Here is a 20879-nt window from a genome sequence, read left to right as displayed (position 1 = left end):
GTTTTCCTCTAAGAGATTTATAGTATCTGGCCTTACATTTAGGTCTTTAATCCATTTTGAGTTTATTTTTGTGTATGGTGTTAGAGAGTTTTCTAAATTCATTCTTTTACATGTAGCTGTCCAGTTTTCCCAGCACCACTTATTGAAGAGACTGTCTTTTCTCCACTGTATATTCTTGCCTCCTTTGTCATAGATTAGTTGACCATAGGTGGGTGGGTTTATCTCTGGACTTTCTATCCTGTTCCATTGAGCTATATTTCTTTTTTTGGGGGGGGGGCGGTACAAAACAGTTTTGATTACTGTAGCTTTGTAATATAGTCTGAAATCAGGGAGCCTGATTCCTCCAGTTCTATTTTTCTTACTCAAGATTGCTTTGACTATTCTGGGTCTTTTGTGCTTCCATACAAATTATAAATTTTTTTGTTCTAATTTTGTGAAAAATGTGATTGGCCAATGACCTATATAGGAAAAGAAAAAAAGAATGTATATATGTATATGTGTAACTGATTCACTTTGCTCTACACCTGAAACTAACACAAATTGTAAATAAACTATACTCCAATAAAAATGAAAATAAATACATAAATAAATATAAAATAAAACTATGCCAATTAGAGTCAGATGACAAATCTCTAGTAACATTTTTTCAATATGTTACTACTATTCAAGAACATTTAAACAAAATTATGGAGCTGGGAACTTCCAACAATGAAAACCACTACATCCACATCCTCACATAGTAACAACTCAAGGAGGATAATACCTCCAAATACTTTATTTTATAACACAGACTTTCTTTCTTTCTAAAAATCTTAAAAAATTAGAGACAGCATTCTGTTTTTGCTTTGTTAGAGTCAGGTGTAGTTAATGTTCACAGAATATCAATAATGCAGTTTGTAGCTCTGCATAATTAAAAGCACCCTTTATGTTAATAAAATAACATGAAAAGAGGCTGCACAATAAGAGTCACAAATAAGTTGATGCCTTTGGTCTTATTTCAGGCAAGCTTAATTACAAAGACATGGGTGCCTGTTATACCTATAAAAATATTTTTCTGTCACTTAGACCTATCAAACCGTACACCCATTTATGATATTAATGAGAAAGAACAAACATCATTGTAATGGTCCACCAGTGAATACTTGCAGCCGTGGCCGTCTAGACTATGAATCTGCAAATAGAGCACATATAAATGGAGAAAGACTTTCCACTCACACACAACACACACACATACACACACACAGACAATGAATTATTCTCTGAGTGTATTTTAAAATGCCAACCAACAGAAAAAGCCAAGGACATTTATTTATAATGTGCATCATGAGTATCTGAGGCAGCAATTGTGATCATGCAAAATCCACAGGACTTTGAGTCAGAAAGACTGAGTTCTAGTTTCAGTTGTTTTTAGTTGCATACTATTGGGAAAATCACTTAAACTCTCTGAGCCTTAAATTCCTAATTTCTAAAGTCTCGATCAATAATTCATAGGTCACACATTTGGCATGAAGTTCATATGAGAGTTATAGAGTTACTTATATCTATTTTTTTTTTTGATGTCTGGTGTCTGGAACATGTCATGCAATAAACAAATATTTATTCCACTCACTCCCTCCTATCATATGGAATTGTGAAGATCAAGTGAGATAGTATCTATGAATGTTCTTTTTTTAACTGAGATAAATATAACTATTTTTTCTTATTTGTGTATCCAAAAATATAAGCTCACATTAGCTTCTACTTAAGACTGAATTTGAGCTGTAATTACCTTTAATTTGAAAGACAGTACAGGGCTGGATTTTCTGAAAGAGAGCAAGAAAGTCCACAAAATTCTTACATAAAATTTAATGCAGAATATCCACTCAGAGAGTGAGGCGATTATGATTCTCCAACTCCACAGACAGTTGGAGTGGCTTCTGGGATTCTAATGTTCACTAGAGTCTCAAGCAAAGCTGTTCTTACAGACATGCAGAATAAGCAATTGCCTACATGTGATATGAGACCTGCAATCCCTGCATTTCCATAAACAGGTCCCAAATTGCTTCGCATCCCACCAGGAGAGATTCATTTTATCCTAATTGGTATAGGGGTTACATAAGATCACATGAAGGAGAGCACTTGGTAAGCAATCATTCACTCAACAAACGAGACTGATTATCATCATCATCACCGCCACTGTTACCATCAATTTGTTCTGTTCCCAGCAAATTACTCTGGCAGAGAGAAAATAGGTAAATTTTATTCACCCTAAAATGTCAGGTACAGGACGGGAGTGATCAAGATCACCTTTTACCCTGCTTTGGGAACATAGCATAAAAAGTGTGATCTGAAATACGAAAGTAGTTAGAAGGAGAAGAAACAGTGGTACCGACTGATAACATTTGTGAATAATGTACCAAGTAGTAAAATAAACTTATTACACATATTATCATAGTTAAGAAATTAGCTAAGGGATGACTTAATTGGCACAGTTATAAAGACTTTATAGGAGAATTCTGAGACTCTTTCTAGTCTTCCCAATAGTGGATATAAGGCCTGGAATTTCTTTAACCATCATGAGCCTATAAAATAAGCAATCCTGAGAATAATGCTAATACACTAAGCAGGGCACAACCAAGAGACTGACAGAGATGTGGTTCCGCAGCTCTGATTGAGGTACACCTGAAACCCACACACCCTCTTATTTTTCTTTAATATTTAAGTCAATATTACTTGTGTCTTCATGACACAATATAAATAAATATAAATAAATAGCATAATGGCTGGCCCACTCTTTTTAAGACTTTGCCTAAATATGGCCCTATTTTGAGGAAAGTCATCTATTGCTTGTATATACCTTCCTTGATGAAATCCACCCACGATTTCTCCGCACAACTATATACTGAGCCCTTCACAGAATAACACAATTTATATCTGAGAGAAAGTAACGTACATACTTGAAAATTTTTTCTTCTTTCACTGAACTCTAATCTACTTAGGGAAGGTGAAGATTAATTTTATGTGTTAACTTGACTGGGTGCATCTGTGATGGTGTTTCTGTATGAGATTAACATTTGAATCTATAGACTGAGCAAAGCAGATTTCCCTGCCCAATGTGAATTAGCTCATCCAATCAACTGAAATCCTGAATAGAATAAAAAGACTAAGTAAGAAGGATTCCTCCTGCTTGACTTCCCTGAGCTGGGACATCAGTCTTTTTCCTGTCTTTAGACTCGAACTGAAACATCTCCTATTCTTGGGTTTTGAGCCTACTAACTTTCAGACTAAAATTTACACCATTCCCTCTCCTGGTTCTAAGGACCAAGTTCTTGGGACTTAGACTGGAATTATACCTTAGGCTCTTCCAGATCTCCAACTTCCTGACAAAATTTAGAGACTTCTCAGCCTCCATAATTATGTGAGTGATTTTTTTTTATAATAAATCTCTTTATATATAAGGAGAAGAACCTAGAGAATGTATTACCCTTGAAAGAATAGAAACACACTGAGTGAGATCCACACTCAATATTGACATTTTCCCTCAGGAGACTGCTAATTTTGTAGCCCACAAATGGCTAGAGCTCAAGTAGAAAGCAGTGATTTTACTGGGCTGAGAAGAAGATTTAGAAAATTGAAAAGAAACCAGAATGGGCGAAGACATAGGGAAGATTTGAAAGACATGAAAACTCTACAAAAGAACTAAATGGAAATTCTAGACTTGGAAAAAAAAATATGTGAAATCAGAAATGCACATTAGAAAGTTTAACAGCATATTGCACAGCAGAAGAAAAGATGGATAAAGTTAACTCACAAAGAGAAAAAAAGGATTAAAACAAATGAGTAAAACCTCAATGACTTTGTGGAAAACTGAGTCATCTTATATACATGTAATTGGAATTCTAGGAAGAGAAGAGAGATAAAATATGGCAAAAGAAGTAATTTCTTCAATCCACAGATCGAGGAAGTTCAGAGAAGTCTAAGCAGGTTAAGTATAAAACAAAACAAAACAAATAAACACAACTAGGCACATAAGAGTCAAACTTATGTAAACAAAGAAAAAAAATTTTTTAAATACTAAAATTCATTGGGGATACCCATTGCTTATAAGGTAACAACAAAAAGAACAACTTTGTATGAGAAACAATGGGAATCCAGAGGACCAGAAAACAGTCTATAAAGTGCCATAAGAAAATAATGTTAGCCTAGGATAATGATACCAGATAAAAATATAAATCTCTAAAAAGTAATTTAATGATAAATATGTACGTAAAAATAAAAGGTTATTCAATTCTTTGGAAGTTAATTTATGGTTTAAACAAAAATAGTAGCACTTTTTGTAGGGCTTATAATGGATCTAAAGTAAAATTTACTGTAACAGTAACATAATAGACAGGAGGGAGTGTTAATATAATTATAACATTGTAGGATTCTTACATTTTAAAAGAGGTGTTACAATGTTAACTCATAGGAGACTAAGTGTGCATTGCAATACCAAGAGTAATCCATTAACAAAATAATGCAAAGAAGAAGAGCTAAAAAGTAAATTGGACACTAAAAGAAACACTAAAAATTATTATGTAGTTAATTCAAAATGAGGCAGAAAAAGGGAAAAAAAATCAGAGGGCACAAATAGAAAAACATAGCAAGACAGTGGATATAAACTCAACAACATTAATAATTATAGTAAATATTTTGAGTGAAACACTAGTGAAATTTACATAAAGATGCCAACAAATCAATTAAAAACAAAACAGACAAACAATTCAGTGTGCCCAAATAAAGAAGATGGAGTGAATATAGACATTGAACTTCTGCTCATCCCCTGCCCCACATAAGCTCACTAAAGAAAGAGCAAAGACTTTTTTTCTCTTTTTTTACCCATAATGGTGTTTTGGGTATTAATCTCAAATCAAAGTGAATATGAGAGATGACAACTGCATTAAAATATATATTTTAGAAAGTGGGAAAAAGGAAAATAGAGAGGAAGAAATCATCAATGAAATCAGTCAAGAAATTTTCACAAAAATAAAGGGCATGAGCTCCTAGATTTAAAGAGCTCACCAAGGAACCAGAAGATAGAGATGAATCAATCTATATCATTATGAAATTACAAAGTACTGAAGACAAATAGAAGATTCTACTAGCTTGCAGAGAGAGGTAAAACAACAACAACAAAAACACATTTCTTATATAAAGATATGGAGCTTTTTAACGGTACTATCTTTAACCTAGAAGACCATAGAACAAGGCTTCAAACTTCTTAAAAATTTTTTTCCAATCAAAATTTCATACCAATGTCTTAAATTTTTACTTCTAATGCACTATTCTTCAAGAAGCAACTAAAGAACAAAGCTTAGGAATTTAAACAACAATAAAAATAACAAGAATAAAGGAGATAAGGAATCCAATAAGTAGAGAATCTATGACAAGATGAAAGTTAAAGTAATCATCAGTATGATGATAAAGGAAAATTTAATTCAATTGCTGCGTAGCAGATCAGAAACATTCAGGAGAGATTTTTGAAAGAAAATGTAGAACAGATTCTACTAAAAATTTTTTACCTTCTATTAAATTTCTATTAGAATCTAATAGGATTTAATCTAGTAAGAGTAAATGTATACAACTTGAGGAAAGTTTGGGTTTGAAACACTGAGTACATAAAATACTAAGGCAACAACAATAACAAAAATAAGTGATGTACCAACAAAAGCAAATGATGGGACAGAATATACATCATATCTGCTAAAATAGCAATAAGCCACTCTTACAGGGATGCTAGTTAGGAAAGGGGAAATCATGAAAATCATGGAGACAGAAGCAATAGTAAAAGTTCAGATTCCTCACTGTTCATTGTATTCTTGAATAGCTCACAGGAATCTCATGGACCCAGAAATAAACTGGGAGAGGGCCTTCCAAGTTGCACGATTAGGAAAACACTAGCACCTACTAGTATTGTTGGCTGGAATCCAACAGCAATATGACATGGAAATTAACCCTATTTTATATGCATGCTGTTTATAAACAGGGATCACCTACCCTCTAAAGGCAGCTTCTGAGATGGCTACCAATGATCCACTTTCTGGTGTTCAGACCTTTGTTTAATTTGCTCCCCTTTGAGTTAGGTTGGACTTATTGACTCATTTGTAAAGAATAGAGTACAGTAGAATTCACTTCTTCAGTCATAAGAAGACCCTGGCTTCCATCTTTAGTTCCCTTTCTCATTCTCTCTTGTGTTCCTTATGCTCGGGGAAGCCAGCTGCCATGTCATGGGAAAAGCCTGTGGAGAAACCCATATGTGTGAACTTGGAAACATATCTTCTGAGTATTGCCACAGGCCACATAAGTGAACTTGGAAGTGAATCGTCCCACAGTTGAGTCTTAAAATTATCAGCCTGGTACCACTTCTTGATTGTATCCTCATAAGACACTGAGTCATAACCACCCAGATAAACCACTCCTCACTTTCTGACTGACAGTAACTATGAAATCATAAATGTTTTTGTTTTAAATTGCTAAGTTCTGGAGTAATTTGTTACATAGTTATAGATAACTCATACACCTGGTCTGACCAGAGAGCTGGGGTCCAAGCCTTGTTACAGCTTATATGGCATGGTAAATGGATGATCTGATTTACCCCCTCAGCTATCTTTCAAAATCAATTGCCTTTAGCATTCAGCTGTGGCCATTTTTCATGGAATTTTGTAGGAGGTCAACTTGCAAAAAATTCTTAGACAAACTAAACTTTGATTCTTGATTTATACCTCCTCTCTGGTCAAAAAAGGGAGACTTTATAGATTACATATTAATATGTCAGCAACTTGTACAATTTCAGTCCATAATAGTTGCAAATCTAGGTACAGATATGACTGTAGTAGACACTAGAGGATGAATACAACTGTAACTAGGAAAAGAAACAATTCAAAGAATAACTCTCAAAACCTTCCACTACATCAGACTATGGGAGCCCTGACCTGACCAAGAGAAGAGGTCCCAGGATTATTATCAGGGTACCTGCCAGTTACTATATGCAGAGCAATGATTGTTCTAATTTTCTACTTGGTAATAATCCATATAAAACATGATACTGGTAAGAGTGTAGTACCCACTTGGTGGGGAGGGGCAACAATCAACATTCTATTGTATAAAACTATTCTGGCCAAAGAGTCTAAGCTAGTCGACAGAGCCTCCAAGTCCCAGGCTATCTATTTACACATTCGACTTAGCATGACACACATTTCATATTGTAGTCAGATCAATCATCCCTACATGGGAATGAAATGTGTCTGAGGTTGTGGAGCATTTTGACTTCAACTATCACTACTCTTCTTCAGCAAGATAGCTTATTTGAGACCAGGAAATAAGTCCTGAAAAACTCAAAATGGCTGGATAACCAGTTCTGGGCAACATGTCAGAGTCTCCTGAAGCAGATGGGAGAACTCTTTATCTACATAGGAAGAACAACCTGGGAGGGCATGCTATCACATCCAGAGAGTCCCATTCATAGTCATGGAGTACCAGTCAGTGTCTGCTTTCATAGCTCTTGTATTCTATTTGTTGAGATTGACAACAGAAGAGTTAATAAAGAAAAAAAGAGTTGTGAATGATATGAGGCAAAAATGAGTTATGAATAGAGTGACTGAGGAGGATGTGGGGGAGATATTAAATAGGGTTGCTAAAGCAAGCTGCTCTAAAGGATGATATTTGAGCTCAGAGCTGAATTACAAAGAACTAGCCATAAAAATATTTGGGAGAATATTCCAGATGTCAAGAGCACAAGTCCACAGTCAGGAATTAACTTGATATGTCCCTGAAAAAGAAAGCTATGGCTGGAAAGTAAGAGGGAAATTGCTAGAAAAAAGTATTCCAAGAGGCAAATGTCCATGTAGGATCTTATGTGTTTTGGTAAGCATTTAAAATTTTATTTGGAATATGAGCTGGGACCACTGGAAATTTTTAAGCATAAAATGGCAGACTCTGATTCAAGTTTTGTTTTAAAGATGCCTTTCTAGATTGGTGGTTGATAAAGAATTATAGGGAAGCAAGAAGACTAATGAGTAGATTATTGAAGTAGTTCAGGAAACAAAAGATGGTGGTTTGGAATAGATGGGAGTAGTGGAGGGACAATAGGTAGACAGCGTCAGGAAATAAGTTAGAGGCAAAGCCTTTAGAACTTGCTGATGGTTTGGAAATGAAGGGAGAGGGAAAGAGAAGAATCAAAGGTGACTCCCCAAGATTTGCTTCAAGGGGGAGCACATTGGAATTAGAGGAGGGGAAATAAACTCCACTGTTTTAGTTTACATGTTATTGAGATTCCTATAGGTCATCCTGGTAAAGATATTGGTTAAGGAGGTGAGTTGAGGGGAGATATTTGGATAAGCCAGTCAGGACTAATGATAAAAAATAAGAGTTATCGGCACATCCATGGTGTTAAAAATCTGGAGCAAGATACGATCAATAAAGGGGAACGTTTAGTTATCATTATCAGGATGACTGGATTTTTTAGTTAAGGTGGAATAATTTCTGGGTTTTTTACATCTGAATTACTGAGGTATCGAAAAAAAAGTAGCCTCCTCAATTAACAATACATTTAAAAGGTCACCGTGCTTTTGCCAACCTTTGTCAAATTCTTCATGTATGTACACTCAGTCACTGATACCCAATTAGTATACTTAATTTATGTAAGTGACTAGTATTTTCTTCAGTGCTATAATTTTCAGAAGAGAGGAAAAGAAATTACTGTGTTAAATCTGTATCTGGAGCCATATAATGGTGTAGCCAGTTGTATGGAGGTGCTACTACATGGTATTTAACAGAATGGCTTAGTCCTTTGGTTCATTTTAGAAAATAGATTGTCATAAAATATGTGATAATTTGGAGAATCTCTGTAATGACTACTTTAAATATTTTCTAAATAAGAGTATTTACATGACTCTTCTCCCTTGAAGCTGTTAGTGCCTGTTAATTAGTACCTAAGTGTCCTAACAGAAGCAGCTGTACACCCAATGCTAAGTGCAATAAAAAAAATGACACATTTCATTTCAGAGGAGTCTTGAGTCCTTTTCACATATTTTTACATATTGAAAATTGTTCTTATTTTCCTCCCATTATATAGAAAGATGTTTGTTTGTTTGTTTGTTCACTTTTGCAGAGAAAACTCCAAGCATTTTGAGCAAGGACAAATGACAATGAAGGTGTTGATAATGGTGATGATGGTGATGATGATATGATGTTACTGTTACTGATTGTGGTGGTGATGGTAGCCCTGGGGAAGGTGTTGGCCATCATAACTAATCTTCATTGACATACTGTTATAATCCAAGCATTGTACTAGGAGCTTGAACTCTATTATCACAACTCTTCAAAATGTGTATTATTTACCCATTCGGCCAATATAGAAAATGAAGATGAAATACATTAAATTCACTCAAAATGTTCAAATTCACTTGGCTGGTAAGGCTAGGATTTGAACCTTAGTCTATCTAACTTTAAAGTGTTTATTCTTTCCACTTCATTGTCCTGTGTGTCAGTCTGCTGAAGTTCTCTGCCTTTATGCCAGTCACACTTCTATGTTTAGTATAGAATGGATAAACAACAAAGTGCTATTGTATAGCACAGAGAATTATTTTCTATATCCTATGATAAACCATAATGGAAAATAATATAAAAAATAATGTATATATATGTATAACTGAATCACTTTGCTGTGCAGCAATAATTAACACAACATTGTAAATCAACTATACTTCAGTAAAACACACACAGAAAAACAAAACCAGAAAAAAGCAAATGAAGATAATTCCTAAGTCAAACGTGTGTGTGTGTGTGTGTGTGTGTGTGCAAATTCGTAAGTATATAACACAAATTGCTAAAATATCCCAAGGAAATCTGGCTTCACAAATTGTAGTAGATGCCCCAACTATATCTCCTGAGGCCTCACCATTTTAAGGTCCTACAGAAACATCCAATTGCATGAAGGTTCCAATGCATTGAATCAGTGATGTTAAAATGTAATCTCCTCTCCTCCCCGACCAATGATAGATTTAGCATACAACTCCTCCAGCTCCATGGCTCCAGGGCTGAGCTAACTCTGAGGCATCTGTCCTATAGGTTCCCAGAGTTCCTATCTAGGATTAACTTTCAGTTTGCCCAGTGGTTAAGTACCCTTTATTTTTTGCCTTTCCTTTCCTGCCTCACCAAATAACCTACTACTTCTCAAACCCTAGCCTCAGGGTCTACTTCTGAGGGAACTCAAATTAATCATAGATTTCTTCTCTCTATCTACAGTCCTTACTTCTCATATAAGCCCATGTTTTTATTCTGGCTTCAAAATTTTTCATCTCCTATTGAGAATGTAAAGCAAAGAGAATATTTAAGCAGGTTGCAGGTAATATTGTATCCACCGTAGTAATCTCCCTTCACCTTAATAAAATAGTTTCCACCATGTTCACTGCAGTCAGCTCTCAATCCCTGTCTGTTAGGTCTGGGACAGCTTTACTTTCCAACTAAAGGTTATTTGCTTTTTGGCCACTAACAGTGCAATGCCTGGAGCTCTCTATATTTATCTAGTGCAAAGTCCTTTCTGTGCAGTAAACAAGAGTCTAGGGCACAATGAAATCTCACATTTCATAATGGTTGCTATAGCACTCCTGACCTCATCCCAGAATTTTGAGAACACAGGGCTACTCCCAAACAAGTGTAGTTGAGTTACTTCATTTATTTGACACTTTTGACAGAAGAGAGAGTGTTTCTTCCGAAAGGACTCATTCCTGTAGAGGTTTGATATACACAGTGAAGCACTGAGACATAATTCTGGATGTTGCGGGTTTACCTTCACCCACGTTACTTTATTCTACATGATTTTTAAACTCATTTTATCACTTGGTTTTTTAAATTAGCTAATGAGATGTTCATAACTTTATTTCGTGTAGTGGACAGTGGTTTGTTTACACTAAGCTCATTTTGTGCTGCTGTATAATTGAAGAGTTTTCTTTTCTGAATGTAAGTTTCCCTGAAGGCATTATTGAAGAAAATGCATCTATGGTATTTGCTTTTTGTAATTCCCTTTTTAATTTACTGACACAGGGAAATTTTATTCTCTTAACACATCTCGGTTCTCATGCCTTCCTTTGTCTCTGAATCAAATAGAGATCATAATTACTAATATTTCATGTTCCATATGAATTTCTTATTTGTCTTTGTCTCTGAAAATTCATATGCACTATTTAACCAGAGGTAGAAGTAAACATTTCTTTGGACTTGTAAGAAGTAAAATATCTAAACCTCAAAGAAACCTTCATATCATCTGGACATGTTCAAGATGAAAAGGTAAGCCAGACCATCCACTAACACATGAAAAGAGATGGTCATTTATCTCACCTCAGGGTTGGAAATTACTTTTCAATTGACATTTCCAACATCTAAAGTACAGCTGCCATCACATTAACCAGATATACAACACTCTGTACCGGAAGCACAAATTGTACACACCTCTCTCTTCAGTAGCTGTGAAAAGGAAACATAAGTGTGGTGTCAACAAGAACTTTTCCTATGGAAGAAGTCTACTAAATGAGAGGTGATCAAGAGATCTCGGTATTGCTAGGATAGTCCTGCTTTTTGTCAAGCTTTGTAATGAGTCCAAGTGTCTCAGGAAGCCAGCGGGAAGACTTTGTTTTGTATGAAGAAAACAATTACTTCGTGTAGCTTTTGACATGGCTTGAAGGGCAAGATCTACTAAGAGAGAACTAGCACCAAATTTAACTCCTGGTTTTATCATTTACCAACTGTGCAACCTTTTCAATACTTTAACCATTTAAACACTTGACCCTTGATTTTCTCAACTGTTCAGTGGAGGAAAATCATAACTCCCACAGAGATTTTGTGAGGAATAAATAAAATGATATGTGGGAAAGTACATTGTATGTTATATAACTACATGCCATAATTATGGTGCGGTGACTTTACTGACACTGTAGTGTGCTAGATATACTTCCCAATGTTTCACATATAGTACCTCATTAAATTTTTTATGACAGACTTTGAACAAGGTATTAATATTATTCTCACTTTACATTTAAGTAACTTGAAGAGGGTCTTGAGGCAAGTGAAATATAGTAGAAATGGAATTTGAACCCAAGTAATTGAATACCAAAGACTAAACACTCAAAGAGTGGTCCATCAACAGGTGCATGCCCACAACAAGGTAGTGCAGAAATAAAACTTAAGTAATATTTAAAAACTTTTATAGCTATTTGATATTGTCCATCCAAGTATATGATCATTTTTGTAATAATTTCTGTTTATTATATTTTGTGAAATATTGGCTTGCAATAGATCAGAAAGAACAACTTGTCTTTCTGTCACTACACTGTATGGTTGTAACTAAAAATTTTGTTTTTAGAAACTCTACTTTAAGTCACTACACTGTATGGTTGTAACTAACAATTTTGTTGGAATATTGTGTGCAATTTGTAATATAGCCTTACTTGGGAGTTAAAAGATAGGCTTTATAAATTACTGCACCTAATTTAAGCTAAGGAATGTTCTTATGAATACTATGAAAATAAAACCAGGTCTTTGATATCAGTCCTCCTGGTCCAGGCAAGTTTCTCCTCTTTTTCTCCTCTTATTCCACTCTGGACATTAAATAAGATACTTCCAATATACTAGTTCTACAAAACAAATACTTTGTAATACATAGACAGTATAAAGAGGTGCATGGGTGTTTCACCTCTAGGAGGAAATAACTTGTATTTGCTAAACATCCCCCAAATAAGAGAAGGAGGGAAAAGTGAACACCTGTTGTTGGAAAACCTCTATTTAATTATAGAACAAATGGAAAATATCTTTTTCATGCTTAAGGATTTACAGCGATGCTTGAAATTACATTGAAATCACATTTTTCTCCATAAGACAGCTTCTAGGTTTGGCTTGTTAAGGATAAGTTGTTGGTATTACTCTTTCATTGAAAGCTTTTATATCAATCAAGTTTATTTCATTTCCTCAAATATTTGCCATTTTTCTTTTTCTTTGATTTTTGTCCCAAACTTTTCTCATCTAAATCCCATCTTAAAGAAAGAATTTCCGATGGAACAAGAAATTCCAAGAGATTATTTTAAATATCTTGTCTGGGTTACATATGAAACCCATTGTTCCAGGCTTGTGGGGCACTTACATGAAAACCATGCTTATGTTTGGAAACCGAACTCAAACACATGTTTGATAAAGAATATAAAATCTGATTTTGTAAGAACAACAAAGGGACATATAAGCTTCTTGGATTAAAAATAAATATTAAAACTTATGGAGTAAGTTACATTTGGACATTTTCATCTAAGTATAAATGTCTCCACATAAAATATAGAAACTTAATGGGCACTGATTCTTTGAAATATCAAGATTTATTTTTCTTTCTCTTCTAAAGATATATAGTTTTGTTCAGTACAACAATCAAGACAGCAGCTTGGAATCTCAGAGATGGTAAATTCTATTCCCAAGGGTTCCATTAACTCAGTATATGACCTTGAAAGTTTCTCCAAAATCTTTGGTGCCTCAGTTTCCTTTCTTATTGGATGCAGATGTCTGAAATTACTAATCCACTTCACACTTCCTTTGAGGAACAATAGAGAAGAAAAAGAGAGAAGTGAAGAATATCTGAGGTCAATGGAAATTGGTATATAACTACCATGTATTAATTGAATTCTAAGATGTATTAAATTTTAAATGGAGTAAATAATAGTAACTGACATAGAATTAATGTAAAGAACTTAATACAGAGTTTGGCATATAGTGAGCTTCAATAAACTTTAGCATTTACTGGTTTTTTTATTGTCATCATTACTACTATTATAAAAGTTAGGAATCAGAGGAGAAGAGTGACTGTGAGTACTATGGGAAAGGCGATTTACTCTAGGAAGTAGACTTTACACAATTGCAGAAGAAGGAGGAGTTAACATTTGTAAGCGGAGGTAGAGTGTTGGAGAAGGGGTCATAAATCAGTGGATCTAAGAACCAAGCATATCAATCCACCACAGCTAGAATAGTCAGATCAAGCAAATAAAAAATACAGGATTCCCAGTTAAGTTAGAATTTCAGATAAACAACAAATACTTTTTTTTAGGATGAATATGTACCTGTAGTGGAGGACTATATGTTTAAGGATAAAGTGTCAAGATTAATACGCCAACTAATTTAGGACTGTCTTTATTAAGGGAAATTAGACTGTTACCAATATTTTATTATAATTGAATTTTGCAGTATTTAAGGACATATTTATACAAAAAAGTATTTGTTATTTATATGAAATTCAAATGAGAGCTCTGTCTTTTAACTAGCAACTCTACAGTAGGAAGGGAAGTTCTTAGGAAGGTCTATGGAAAGGCATTTTCTCTCTGTAGGCCTCACCCTACAGACAGTGGGTCCACAGCCCAGCATTTATTGGTAGACCTGGAGCTGCTCTTGGTCAGTATGGTCAGTGATTAGGAAAAAGAACTGGATGTGGAGCAGAGGAGAGTGAGGAACCCACTCTGCATCTGGCTATCACTACAACTGACTAAACTAAAACAACCTTCAACAGGTAATGGCTGCTGCTTTATTTCCACCCTCCAAATCTCATTCAAGTATCTCTTTTGGCCAACAGTAACCCAGAACTATATAGAGAAGGGGGTTCTGGGAACTGTAGATCCCAGCTTAACAAAATTAACATGGTACAAATCATCCTGATGGTGCTGATGACGATGATAATAATGATATGGGTGTTTTCACAAGGGAAGCTATTTCTTCATGACAGTGCTGAAAGACATGAAGAAAGGTTTTTGGTTTTGTTTTGTTTTTTGTTTTTGCGGTACGCGGGCCTCTCACTGTTGTGGCCTCTCCCGTTGCGGAGCACAGGCTCCGGACGCGCAGGCTCAGCGGCCATGGCTCACGGGCCCAGCCGCTCCGCGGCATGACGGATCTTCCCGGACTGGGACACGAACCCGTGTCCCCTGCATCGGCAGGCGGACTCTCAACCACTGCGCCGCCAGGGAAGCCCGAATGGTTTTAATTTACCCAGCAAAAGTTAAACTAAATTAGTGTGTGGCTGAGTTCAAGTTACGTAGTGTAATGGAATCACATTACGTCAAAAGCCATAGGATTTCCAGACATAGTCTAGGAGTCCATATTGAGGGTTTTCATGGGCCCCTGAATATTCTACCATTTATGCTCAATTCAGGCCTTGACTTGGCAGTGTGGAGACCCTAATTCTGAAAGCAAACTGAACCCTGCAATGAAGTATTACATAGTTGAGCATAAAGCAGCAAAATTAATTTTCCAACCAACTATGACAATCCTTTCATACAGGATACTTAGATTGTTATCAATATTTCACTGCTATAATTGTCAATAAAAATCTTTACAAAATAAGTGTGTAGGCGTGAATATATTCCTTTAGAGTAACTTTCTTAGTGATAAATGCTAGGCTAAAAGTTAACAATACTTGTAAGAAAAGTTGACAATTTTTAAGCCAAATATTTATTACAAAATTGTTCCCCAGAAAGGTTTTACCAATTATATACCCACTAGCTCAGCAATGTAGGAATATCAAATTTCTCACAGCCACACCTGCACTGAGAATTATCATTAAAAAATAAGTTTATCAACTTGAGAGAGAAAAATGTTTTAATTTTTATTTATAATGTGATTTTATATGTCTATGATATATATATATATACACACACACACATATATCCTTCTGTGAAATAATTGTTATTTTGTATTTTTCTATGTAGCATCCATTTGTTTTTGTGTTAATCAATAGTAAACTTCTCTCTGCTTTATGCATGTCTTTTCATTTGTTTGTGTTATTTGGTGGCATAGGATTTTCTTATAAATAAATGAGCATAGTCAAATCTGCTAGATTTTTCTTTCTTTTCAGCTCATAAGATCATGTATAGGAATATCTATCCTTCACTGAAAAGTATTTTAAAAAGATATTTATATATTTTCTACTTTTTAAGGATGTGTCTTTTATACCCAAGTCTTTAGTTCATTCGACATATATTATGAAGAAAAAAAATCTAACAATGCCTTAATTTTCTTCTAATAATACTCCAATTATCCTAATATTTTTGACTAAAACTTCTTTATCCTGATTTAAAATGCCACTTTTATATTAAGTGTTATATGCATAATCATAGTTTTAGCACAAGGATTGAGAATGTGAGCCCTGGAGTCAGACTACAAGGTAATTACAGTCACTTACAAGCTGTGTGACCTTAAGCAATTTATTTAATTATCTTCGCACTAAATTTCCTAATCTGTAAAACTGGGATACAGTCAGAATAAAATTGTCATGAGAGTTACAAAAATGAATTAACATATGTAAAGCTCATAGAAGAATGCCTGGTATATAGTAAAAACATAAATATTAGTCATTGTTGTATAATGGGATGTAAAATGAAGCACTTACTGACACAATTTCAGATGAGATTTTTGATTGTTAGAGTGAACCTGCTGGTCACCTTAGAGGGAGTCCCACGTTCACCCCCTTCCTCAAGTGTGATGTGAGCCTGTCCTTTGATGTGATATTACCCCTTGGAGAACTTATGTGTCTCCTATGGTTAAAGGAATACAGTAGACTAGAATTATGTATTTGGTAACCAATGGCTTGTAGATGGAATGTGAAATAATTAGAGCATGAGAAAAAAGCTAGAGTCAGAATGAGAAAAAAAAGGGCCTGACACTTAGCCCTAAATTATTTTTGTATTTAAGAGATGGAAGGAAGAAAGAGAGAACTGTTAAAGAAGATAGGAAGAAAAAGTTCCTTGGGTAAGAAACTGTTTTGGAATGAATTGTGTTCCTGCCAAAATTCATATGTTGAAGCCCCTGCCTCCAATGTGGCTATATTTAGAGATAAGGTCATTAAAGAAGCAATTAAGATTGCTGGTGTTCTAATAAGAAGAGGAAGAGACTCCAACAATGCACATGCACAGAGAAAAGGCGTTGTGAGGACACAGAGGTGACAGCCATCTGAAAGCCAAAGAGAGATGCCTCATGAGAAATCCAACCTGCTGACACTTTGATCTTGGACTTCCAGCCTCTAGAACTGTGAAAACTGATTTTTTTTTAACATCTCTATTGGAGTACGATTGCTTTACAATGGTGTGTTAGTTTCTGCTGTATATCAAAGTGAATCAGCTATATTTATACATATATCCCCATATCCCCTCCCTCTTGCATCTCCCTCCCACTCTCCCTATCCCACCCCTCTAGGTGGTCACAAAGCACTGAGTTGATCTCCCCTGTGGGATGCATCTTCTTCCCACTAGCTATCTATTTTGCATTTAGTAGTGTGTATATGTCAGTGCTACTCTCTCACTTCATCCCAGCTTACCCTCCCCCCTCCCTGTGTCCTCAAGTCTATTCTCTACCTCTGCATCTTTATTCCTGTTTTGCCCCCAGGTTCATCAGAACCTGAAAAATAAATTTTGTCGTTTAAATCACACAGACTGCAATAATTTGTTATGGAAGCCCTAGAAGACTAATAGGGGGACCAAGAGAAGAGAGAGTTTCTAAGAGAAGGGATTGACCAGACATGAGAAGTACTGCTGAAAGAGAAAGCAAGCTAAGAACTTAAGTGTCTATTGAGTCAGGAAATAAGAAGTCATTGTTAATTTTGGCAAGAAACACTTTTAATGTACTGGTAGAGGCAGATTGCAGTGAATTGAAGACTAAAGAGCAGGATTCTCTTTCTGATAATATGCTGACTAGGTGTTGTACAATAAATAAAGGATTTCCAAATTGAATGCTTATGCACAAAGTTCAGTCTGAACATCTTTTGATCTAGGAAATATTGCCAAGTTGATTCCCTCTATACTTCCTAGCTTAAATCTAAATTAGTCACGGCTCCTATATACCCAGTATCTTATAAATTTCTTATGGTAGTATGTATCTATCTATTCTGGTCACTAATCCCAAGGTGTGTATGTAGTCAGGGGAGAGCATTCTCCATACCACCAAGCAATTCTTGGACGACAAGAACAACAAGTTTGGCAGTTCAATTCAGATCCCACAGGTTAAGGGCTCAGCCCTACAAGACTGTCCCCTCACCCCTACCCCACTTCAGATTTCACCTGGGCTTCTGACTGAATGCCTATAAAGCAAATACTTGGATATGATTAATTTGCTAGAGAGGCTTACAAAACTCAGAAAAAACATCAAAATTACTAGAGTACTAGCTTATTAAGAAAGGACTTAACTTAGCCAGATGTAAGAGATACATAGGGCAGGGTATGGGAAAGTGGAGAGGAGTTTCCATGCCCTCTATGAGTGTGCCACTCTCCCCAAATCTTCATGTGTTCCCCATGAAGCTTTCTGAAGCTTTCTGAACAAAATTCTTTGGGTTTTTATGGAGGCTTCATTACATAGGCATGGTTGATTAAATCATTTACTATTGCTAATTGAATTCAATTTCCAGCACCTCTTTCCCCACCCCAGAGGTCAGGGGTGTAGGACTCAAAGTTCTAACCCTTTAACAACAAGGTTGGTTCTCCTGGCAACCAGCTCTCATCCCTATGTGTCCAAAATTCACCTCATTAATAAAACAAAAGATATGTTTTCACTCTCATCACTTAGAAAATTCTAAGAGTTTTAGGAGCTCTATCCCTGGAACAATGGATAAAGACCAAATATATATTTCTTACTATAAATCACAATGTAGTAATTTGTACTTGTTTATTTGATTTTCTCTCTCACAAGACAGTAAGTGTTGTGAGAACAAGGCCCATGTTTGGTTTTTCTATTATCTATGGTTAAAACACAGTGGACATTCAGTAAGTATTAAATAAAATTAAAATTGGATTTCACTCAACTATATGGCACTCATATTTTTACATGTAAAATAGTTTAATGACTGAACTTTATTTTATGTATAAATTTATCATAATTTATACCAATTCCAGTCATAAATTACACTGTCTGGGTAGTTTAATCAGTTTAGAATTTAATTCTTCCATAAAATTTTAAGAAATTATTCAGAAAAATTATGTTTATGCTCTGCCTTTTTTTGCCAGTAGTTTTCTAATTTTTAAAAGAATTTCTCCATGGTATTATTTTATTCAATTTTGAACTCTAGTTTATATAAGATTCTCATTCTTAATCAATCTTATATTAAATGTAATTATTTCATATTTTTAATTCTAAAGTTGGTCATTTTTTTCCATTTAAAGTAAACTTTATTGAGCTATAATTTACATACAATAAAATGTACTTATTGAGGTGCACAGTTTGAAGATTTTTTTTACAAATGTATATACCATGTATTCACCACCATAAACAAGATATAGAACATTTCTATTACTCGGAAAAGTTCCCTCACATACGTTTGTAGGCAATCATCTCCATCCCTGCCCAAGGCAACCACTGATCTACTGTGTCACTTTAAATGAGAATTTCTTATTAATTGAACCACATGGCACATACTCAGCACAGCATGGTGTTCCAGTCATTCATTCTTGTAATTTTATGTATCAATAGTTGACTTCTTTTTATTGCTGAGTAGTATTTTTTTAAATAAATATACCATAATTTGTTTATTCAGTAGATAAATATTTCAGGTATTTTAATTTCCTATTGCTCTTGTAATAAATTTGTACATACTTGGTAGCTTAAAACAACACAAATTTATCATCTTACAGTTCTGGAGATCAGACTTCCAAAATAGGTCTCACGAGGTTAAAGGATAAGGTGTAGCAGAACTTCATCCCTTCTGGAGACTTGAAGACAGCCTTTTTCTGAGCTTCTAGAGGCAGCCCAATTCCTTGGCTCTTGGGCTTCCTCCATCTTCAAAGCCAGGACATCTTCCTCACACCTTTTCATCTCTGACTTGCCTGCTTCCCTTTTCCATTTATGAGAATCCTTGTGATTATATTGGGTCCACCTAAATCATCTAGGATAATCCCCCCATCCAAGATCCTTAACTGCCTCTGCAAAGTCTTTTTTGCCATATAAAATAACATATTCACAGGCTCCAGAGATTAGGACATAGAAATCTTTGCAAGGACATTATTCTACCTACCACACAAAGTAAAAGATATTATTAATGAAGCTGTCAGGAACATTTGTGAGCAAATCATTTTGGACCTACCTTTTTATTTCATTTAGTCAGGGAATTGCTAATTCATATTTTAGCTTTAGCATTATTAGAAACTTCCAATTTAGCTTTATTAGAAACTGCCAATTTTCCAAAATGGTTATTCCAGATTACATATTCACTGGCACTGTATGAGATTTCACTTATTCCATATCTTTGACAACCATTAGTATTGTCAAACTTTTAAATTTTAGCCATTTAGTGGATATGTAGTGGTGTTTTAATTGTGATTTTAATTTGCATTTCCTTAACTACTACGTTGAGCATCTTTTCACATGATAATTGGCCAAACATATATCATTTTATGTAAAGCATATGTTCACATTTTTGGCTATTTTAATTGTGTCTTGTCTTCTTATTACTGAATGGTGAAAATGTGTGTGTACATGTTCTTTGTTAAATATATGTATTTCATCATTGTCTCTAAGTCTTTAGTTTTCATTTTTATTTTCATTAATAGATGTTTTTCAATAAGCAGAAGTTTATACATTTAGTGTAATTCAATTTTCCAACCTTTTTCTTTTTATTGTTAGTGAGTATTTTGCTGATGTCAATGTCATGAAGAGTCCCAACCCCTCAAACTCTTTTATAATTCTAGCTTTTACATTTAAATCTATGATCCATTCTGAGCTAAATTTTGTGTAAGGTCTGAGGTAAAGGTCAAAGTTCATTTTGTTTTTATAGAAATATCCAGTTGTTTTAGCGCCATTTATTAAAATACTATTTGCTCTCCTTTTGATATGCATTGGCATCTGCATCAAAAATCAATTAAAGA

General features: G+C 34.9%; 1 long non-coding RNA gene across 1 annotated transcript; it reads right to left on the bottom strand.

The window, feature by feature from the left end:
- Positions 1-370: 370 nt before the first annotated feature.
- On the bottom strand, positions 371-10501 carry LOC125962186 (uncharacterized). Its single transcript, XR_007473688.1, has 3 exons — positions 10399-10501; positions 1769-1802; positions 371-458 (listed from the first exon to the last, which is right to left on the bottom strand). It is a non-coding gene; the product is annotated as an uncharacterized LOC125962186 (long non-coding RNA).
- Positions 10502-20879: the final 10378 nt, after the last annotated feature.

This window comes from Orcinus orca, chromosome 1, assembly GCF_937001465.1.
Source record: "Orcinus orca chromosome 1, mOrcOrc1.1, whole genome shotgun sequence".
NCBI classification, from domain to species: Eukaryota; Metazoa; Chordata; class Mammalia; order Artiodactyla; family Delphinidae; genus Orcinus; species Orcinus orca.
Note: the sequence above shows the minus strand (reverse complement) of the source record. Positions and strands in the feature narration are given on the sequence as shown.